The sequence below is a fragment of the Fukomys damarensis genome, unplaced genomic scaffold, assembly GCF_012274545.1.
Source record: "Fukomys damarensis isolate Sample0158 unplaced genomic scaffold, DMR_v1.0_HiC HiC_scaffold_7, whole genome shotgun sequence".
Lineage (NCBI taxonomy): Eukaryota > Metazoa > Chordata > Mammalia > Rodentia > Bathyergidae > Fukomys > Fukomys damarensis.
Window position 1 is genome coordinate 20,203,214 of NW_022900919.1, and position 8,384 is coordinate 20,211,597.

An 8,384-nucleotide genomic window follows, 5' to 3' on the forward strand; every position below is an offset into this window, starting at 1 on the left:
TTTTTTTTTTTTTTGTGATACTGGCCTCAGCACTGAGCTATATTCCAGCCCCCACTTTCTTTCCTTTGCTTTTTGAGACAGGATCTCAGTAACTTGCTAATTTGTGCTCCTGCTGACTCACCTTCCCAGAGTGCTGGAGTTACAGGCATGTGCTACCATACCCAGCTGAAATGTTAACTCCCATAACAAGGAGCCTATCCCAGAAGCTGAGGCAGGAGGATCTCAAGTTCCAGCCCAGTCTGGCAACTTAGCAAGACCCTGCTTTAAACTAAAAGATAAACATAACTAGGATGTAGCTCAGTGTGAAGGCCCTGGATTCAAATCCCCAGTACCACACTTACAAAGAAAAGTCTAGAGCAAGAGTCTGGTGCTCACATACCTTAGGTATGTTATAAATTTTGCATTTTTTTTTTCCTGGAAAAGTAAAAAGTCAGGGAAATATCCCAAATTCTTCATCTATAAAAGGGATGAATTTCCAGATGTTCCCCTCCAAACAGGCAGCATGCAAAGCTCACCTTAGGATGACTTCCCCTTAGGATCATCCTGGCCTCAAAGCTCTGGAGTGGCAGGACCCATGGCACTTTCCTCTGCTCCAGCTGGGGAATCACTCTGGATCTAGAGAGCCTATGCGGGAACGTGAACAGAGGTGGTGAGTCTAAGCCCAGCTCGCTTTTCTCCCTAGGTCAAGAACACAGGCAACCAGTAGTGTAGGTCTGGGCTTAATAAGAGGGTGAGCCGGTGAAGGGCTAACATGAAGGATCCCCAAGTGGGGGAGGCTGTTCTCCTCTACACACACACACACACACACACACACACACACATATGCAAGGCTTGGGTGCACCATAATTCACTCATTTCTGAAGACACCAGGCTAAATTTAGATGCAGAAGTAATTTTATCAGAAACAAAGCTGCCATGACCTCACCCTTAGAAAGAATCAAGGGCGGGGGATTTAGCTCAGCAGTTCGGTGGCCTGCCTCGCAAGTTCAAGGACCAGAGTTGGATCCCCGGTACCAGAAGGAATCAAGAAAGTTAACTATAAAGTTGAGGGCTGGAGATTTAGCTCAGTCATTCTGCCACCTGCCTTGAAAGCAGAAGGTCCCAAGTTTGATAGCTATTACCAAAAAACAAAACAAAACAACTCCCCCACCAAAAAAAACTATAAAGTTGAATTTAAACATTTTCCCAGCAACAGGTGATATAGCCATTCGAAAGAGAAAAATACAAGCTGGGTGTGGTGAGACATGCCTGTTTCTCTCCTAAAGTTTCTGGTGGAGCTGGGCATGGGGTCCATTGCCTGTAACACCAACACTCAGGAGGATGAGGCAGGAGGATTGCCAGGAGTTTGAGGGCAGCCTGAACTACATAGTGAGATTCTGTCTCAAAAAACGGACAAAATTTTTTTTAAAAAACAAGTTTTCAGTGTAAACAATAACAAACTAGCCAGCTAATCCACTACCATTTACAAAGGATTCTGCATCTCAGTAGAGGGAGAACTAACTTGGAAGAGGAAGTTTTAGTCTTTCACGTCTCATACCACCAATCGAAGCACGTGTTACTACCTAAACATGCACATAAACTTTCATGGAAATTTTTATGTATCAATTGACAATGTCATTACTCATTTGTTGAGTTTTCAAGAACTCAAAAAACCGTATGAACACATTTCACCTCCCTGTTCTTTTGGTTTTCTTGTTTTTTGTTCTGTACCAGGGATTCAACTCGGGACCTCACGCTTACCAGGTAGGCACTGTGCCGCTGAGCTACACACCCCTGGGCTTGCCCGCGCCCTGGCTTACTCACTGCCCCAGGCCAGGCCTGGGATGGAGCAGGAAGTGAATCCTCCACTGCGCAGCAGCGCCCAGCCCACAAAGCCGAGCCGGTCCTCTGGTTTAAAATGTAAACGAATAAATAATACTTAGGGAATAAAAATTCTAAGAAGAGATTTGAGCATAGATTTTATGTCTCCATTCCTCAGAAACGCTCAAGGGCAGAGCCCATTTACTGGAAGTAGCACGACTGACAGACAAACCTTAGAATTCCGTGGGGGTGCACGTGACCCCAGAAGCCTCAAGGCGCTAGGGGTTGTGATTAAGCGCCAATGTGCGAAGCCAAGGCGCTCGCTGGGTTTATTATAGGACGGCGACGGCGAGGTGAGGCCCACACTCGCTCTTCCCAGCGGGGCTCCAGGCCTTTAGGGGGGCTTAGCGGCCACAGGGTCACAAAGATGAGCAGTAACCCGAAGACCACCCCTGAGGAGCAGGTAGAGAAAGAGGATGTGCTCTCCGCTCGCGGTGTAGATCCCGCACCTCCCGCGCCAAGCCCCTCCACGCCCCTGGGCTTCGGTCTGCGCCCTTGCTCACTCACCGCCCCAGGCCCGGCCTGGGGTGGAGCAGGAAGTGAAAGTCCTCCACTGCAGAACAGCGGCCAGCCCACAGCACCGAGTAGGTCCCTCCCAGAACCCGACTGTGATTTAGGGACAAAGCTGTACCCGCACAGGTGGGACTCTGCATCCGACCGCCAGGGGCCGGAAAATTCAACCCCTAGCCCCTCCTCATTGGCTTCTCTGTTACCATGATTAGAAATTCTCGTTGTCTATTGGGTTATAGAGCTATCAATCACTGCGGGAGATTCCTGGGAAATGTAGTCAATAGCCAGATTTCAGAGACCTCGCAGTCCACGGATGTACAGTTCCAAGAGGTGACAAGTGTTAAATCCTGCTCTCAAGCTACCAGACCGCTACAGTGGCCTCTCCAGAGCTGAAGGCCAAATCCAAATGCTGTACTTTCAGGGTGGGATGTGCAGATGTGAACCTCCTGGCCTCTCTCGTACCCACTATTCTGGCACTTTGCCCCTTCCTCGGCCTTACTGTGATTCCTCTTCTGGGGAATCCTCACCTCACTCTGGAGAGCCAGAGCCCGCAGGGGATCTGCTTCCTCCCGGGTTCCGGGCCAATCCCAGCATGAGGGAGGCTGAGGCAGGAGGATCACAAACTCAAGTCTTGCCTGGGGAACTTATTGAGACCCTGTCTCAAAATAAAGAAGAGAAAAGGGCTGGTGATGTGGTTATTGTGAAGGCCTGGGGTTCAAATTCCAGTACCAAAAGAAACACAATAGGGTGCAGTGGAGAATGGAAGGCTAAAGCTTAGTAGAAGAACAGACTTTCTGCTTTCTTACATTAGCATCAAACTCCCAGGCACACCCCCTTTCCACTGGTTACAGCACCTGTTAATAGCTAGACGAGGTGACAAGGATGTCACATATCCTAGGAAATGCGGTACTGGTTCCAAAGCGGGGAAACTCCTGGGTCTTGTGGGAAAGCTAGTGACCATTTTAGGCAGGCTGCTACCTAAAAAAAAGAGAAATGAAAGAAAAGCCTGTCTTCGTCATGAAGAAAACACATCTGTATATTCTGATATTTGATGCAATTTTTTTGAATGAATTTTGCCAGGCATGGTGGCACATGCCTGTTAATCCCAGCCCTGAGGAGGCTTGGACAGGAGGATCATCATGAGTCTGAGGCCAATCTGGGCCAGACAGTGAGACCCTGTCTCAAAAAAATAAAAATAAGTGAACTTTTTGTGGTGAACTGTTTAATGCTTAGTTAGAAGCACTAGCCAAGTGCCTCATTTGAAAGACCCCTCTGATGGAGTTACGCCAGTCCTTCAACAGATATGCAAGGTGCATCCTCCAGCGGATGTTCACTGGGGTTGCTCTACATTTAAGATCCTCTGAGCACTGTGGGTACCCACAGGAATCACACCCTTCCCTATATGAAGCTTGCAGCCCAAAGGGGAGATCAACTATAAAAGATCTAACCCCATCAAAAAGATCTAAAAATCCCAAGCTCCCAGGCATAGTGGCGCATGCCTATACTCCCAGCACTCGGGAGGCTGATGCAGGAGGATTGCTGCAAGTTCAAGACCAGCCTGGGCTACATAGTGAGTTCCAGGGCAGTCTGAACTGCATAGTGAGACCCTGCCTCAAAATAAATAAATAATAAAAATCCTAAGCAAATGTTTGTCTTTTGTTTTGTTTTTTTTTTCATATAGACAATGACACTGTAGCTATCTTCCTTCCTAATTGTAGTCATCTGCAAGACAACCCCAGAGAATTTGGGGGATTCTGTCCACAATAAGCAACTGTCTGATTTCCATCAGCACATGGGTTTTATAGTTAGCTAAAGATGAAGCAAACATAAGTCTCAGCGGAGCCCAGGAAGAGCTCAGAGCCCCTGGAGATTGTGGGTGACAGGGCCTCGTTCCTCTGGACACACTGAGGACCTAGAGATGCCGGCGGGGCCTGGCCCTCCGGAGATTTTCTGATATTTTGTCTTCAGGGAAATTCTGCATCTCTTCAAATGACTGAGAAGGAGAGAGAAACGGAGGTGCCTGCAGAGCCCCTAATGTGGCTGGTAGCGGCCCAGCCTCTCCTTCCAGCCTGTGCCTTCTGCCCGGTTTTCACTCAGCATTGGCCATAGCGCATTCCAGTGTGCGGGGAGGACGAGAGGAGCTCGGTCCACGACAGAGTGGTCAGTAGAGGACAGAAGGGCGCATATCAGGGGCGCCAGGGATTTAGCTCTAGTGGTGCTGCTGCCTGCCTTGCAAGCACAAGGACCAGAGATCGATCCCCAGTACACCCCCCACTGCCACAAAAAGCGTGTATCCCAGGTGGCCACCAGGATGGAGGACCTACGTGTTGGGAGGGTGTGGCAAGGAGAAGAAACTGGAGGCTGGGAGATAAACTGTAAAAAGACTGAAAGGAGAATGAAAAAAAAAGTTGTTGTTTTTTGACAAGTGCTGTCTATCTATCGAGTCAGTGTCTTGTCTTGTTACCCAAGGTGGCCTCAAATTCTTGGCCTCAAGCTCCACCCCAAAAAAAAATTTTTTTTGAGACTTGGTCTCACTATGTAATTCAGGCTGGCCTTGAGCTCACTATGTAGCTCAGGCTGCCACAATCCTCCTGTCTCAGCCTCCTGAATGCTGGAATTACAGTTGTGCACCACCATCTACTACTAAAGAAAAAAATTTTTTTGAAATGGGATCAATCCCACCAAATTGCCCAAGCTGGGCTTGTTTTTCTCTCTTTTCTTGGTGGAAATGGGGATTGAATTCAGGGCCTTTACACAGAGCTACATCCCTATCCCTTTTTAATTTTTTTTTTTTTTTATTTTGAGACAAATTCTTGCTAAGTTGCTAAGTGACCCAGGTTAGGCTGGAATTTTCCATCCTCCTGCCTCAGCCTCCCAGAATACTGAGATTACAGATGTGCACTACCACACCCAGCATTATCAGTGAAATTTGCAAGAGAGGGTGTATATCAGTTAGCTATAGTTTTGTAACCAACATCCCCCCAAAAGTAGTGGTTTTAAATAACAAGTGTTTATAGTTATAATTAGTATGGGTTGGGATTCTGGATGGGCCTAGCTGGCTGTCCCCACCCTCAGGGTCTCTTGGGAGCTTACAGATGTCCTTGGGGCTGCAGGTGTCTGAGGCGTGTCTGTGGCTAGAGGGTCTGTTTCCAGGCTTCTTCCAGCGGCTGTCTCCTCTCATGGACCCTCTTTGCAAAATGAAGCTCTTTTCCCCAGAGTGAGCCCTCGAGGAGAGAAGGGAGCAAAAGCCAAAGATTTCACCTGCTATGGAAGCCAAAGCATTGAGCTCTCGGCCGTGGAACACCAGCCCGGGACAGCAGGGAGGGGTCGACACCAGGATCCTGGTGCTAGGAGGCTACTGTCACATGGGACGCCTTCCAGGCCCAGGGTGTGCAGCAGGTTTTAGGATATTTTCCTTGTGACATACCACCAAGCTCCCATGTCACCTTTACTTGTATTTATTTAGGTACTGGGGATTGATCTACATCCTCAGCACCACCACCACCCTTTTTTCACATTTTGAGAAAGGATCTTGCTGAGTTACCCAGGCTGGGCTCAAGCTTTCCATCCTCCTGTTTAAACCTCTCAGAGTGCTGGGATCACAGGTGTGTGACACCACCCCTGGCTCAGTGTCCCTCCCATCAGGGCTTCCCACGGCGTACCTATGTCTGGGGACGGAGGGGCATGGGGGGACTCTGGAGGACCACAGGGCATTTGACCATTCAACTGACAAAGGCTTACCTCAAATTAGACCGTTTAAATCCCTGAGGAGACTTTATTTTTAACCGGTAAATTCAACAACTGCCCGGAATAAGAATCTCCTGAGGAATCTTAGTTGCTATTGAGACATTCTGAATCGGCTCCCCATGCATACAGCTATACTACAGATTTATGGTTTGGTTTTGTTTTGAGGCAGGATCTCACTAAGTAGTTCAGGCTGAACTCAAAGTCACTGTGATCCTCCTGCCTCAGCCTCCCAAGGGCTGGGATTACTCATGTGTGCCACCATACCTGGCTACAATTTTGTTTTTTTTATACCGGGGACTGAACTCCGGATTTTTCCCTTGTGAAGCAGGTGCGGTGCCTCTGAGCTAAATTCCCCTCCCTATAGTCTTTTTGTCTGTTTTGAATTTGGTTTTCTGAGACAAGGTCTTGCTATGTAGTTCACGGTGGCTTTGAACTCACTATGTAGCTCAGGCTGGCTATGAACTTGCAACATTCTCTTGCCTCAATCTCCCAAGTGCTGGAATTACAGGTATTTGCCACCCTGCCTGGCTTTAATTATTTTTTCTTCTTCTTCTTCTTTTTTATTTTTTTTTGTTTTTTTGTTTTTTGAGACAGGGTCTCACTATGTAGTTGAGACTGACCTGGAACTCACTATGTAGCTTAGGCTGGTCTCAAACTCACAGCGATCCTCCTTCCTCAGCCTCCTGAGTGCTGGGATTACAGGCATGCACCACCACGCCCAGTGTCTTCTTCTTTTTTTAACTATAAATTTTCTTCTAATGTTGAATGGCTCAAGCCTATAGTTCTGCTTGCTCCAGAGGCTGAGGCAGGAAGATCACTTGAGCCGGAGTTCAAGGTCATCTTGGGCAACATAGCCAGACCCTTCTCAAAAACAACAAGACCTAGCCGGGGATTTGGCACAGTGGTTCTGCTGCCTGCCTTCAAGTGCGGGGGCCAGCGTTCAATCCCCGGTTAAAAAAAAAAAAACCCAAAACAGGCAATCTACATTAGAAAAACAAAACCTAAAACAAAAATGAAAAAATATCCCCTATGACAGATAATACCAGGGGTTAGCATGCCTTTTTTTTTTGTACTGGGGATCGAACTCAGATCCTTGTGCTCGTGAAGCAGGTGATAGAACCACTGAGCTAAATCCCCGCCCCTTAGCATGCCTTCTTTTAGGGTAGGGGTGCTGAATAGGTTTCTAAAGGGCTCCCTCTGCTTCCTGCCAAGGTCTGAGACAACTTCCTTTCCCGTCTCTGAAAGACTTCTCTGTGCCCTGTGATCCTTGTGAGGAAGCCTTTGTGACTCTCACACACTATGCTTTACAAGACAGAAATTCTGTTAAAAGATGCATGTTCAAATCATGGGGAGTTCTCATCTCCTCTTCTTGTCTTTATTTTTATAGCTATACAGGACAATATATACATGTATGTTTATTTATATCGAGCAACCTCTCTAGCCTTTTTTTTGAGATTGAACTGAGGACTTTGGGCTTGCCAGGCAGGTGTGGCACCAATAAGCTATATTCCCAGCCCTCCACCCTTTTTTATTTTGAGGCAGGCTTTTGCTAAATTGCCTAGGCTGGCCTGGAACTTGGGATTCTCCTGCCTCAGTCTCCCTAGTAGCTGGGATTACAGGCATGCACCACTATACCTAGCTAAATTAGTTGCTTACAGAGTAGAAAATACAGATAAGTAAAGGTAAGAGAGAGAGGGATCCTACCATCCAGGAAAACAAAAAAACAAGACCCAAAACCCTGACAACTAACACTTTGCTACATACCCTTCACATAATAGAACACTCTGGGCCAGGCAGAAGCTGAAGTCAGCTCTCTCTGGAGAGATGACGCCCTCCTCTGTTGCAGCTGTCCTATGTTTGCTGGCATCTGGTGTTTTCCTTTTTACTCTTCAAAGAAGAAAAGAGGCTTTGAATGCAGAGGGCGGGAGGGGGAGGACAGTCTCAGAAATGGCTGCTGGCTGCTTTCTTCTGCCACCCCTGGCCGCAAAGGGACGCGGAGAGCAGCAGCGCGCGGTGCGGTCGGGATGAGGAGCGCATCCCTCCCCGCCGCCTGTCGCCGGGTGGTGGCGCTGCATCCTGAAGGCGGGCGGCTGCGAGGCAGGACGCCCGAGGAAGAGGCCAGAGGTGTGAATAAAGCCACGTCTGGGGTTCCTCCCACAAAGGCAAAGATTTTCCATGTGAGGCTAGGGAAGGACTGAGGTCCTGCTGTCAAAAAGGGCATCTCTCAAATTTCTTCCTAAACCTTTTTTTTTTTTTTTTTTTTTCAC

The 8,384-nt window shown here is 47.9% G+C and overlaps 1 non-coding gene across 1 annotated transcript in view; it reads right to left on the bottom strand.

Annotated features, from left to right (window-relative positions):
- The window catches only part of LOC104860161, a 4,932-nt gene extending 2,447 nt beyond the window's left edge, over positions 1-2,485 (bottom strand). Inside the window, exons 1-2 of the transcript XR_004516196.1 lie at positions 2,033-2,485; positions 516-624 (exon numbers count right to left, since the gene is read on the bottom strand). This is a non-coding gene — a transcript (uncharacterized LOC104860161). The remainder of the gene's footprint in view (positions 1-515; positions 625-2,032) is intronic.
- Positions 2,486-8,384: the final 5,899 nt, after the last annotated feature.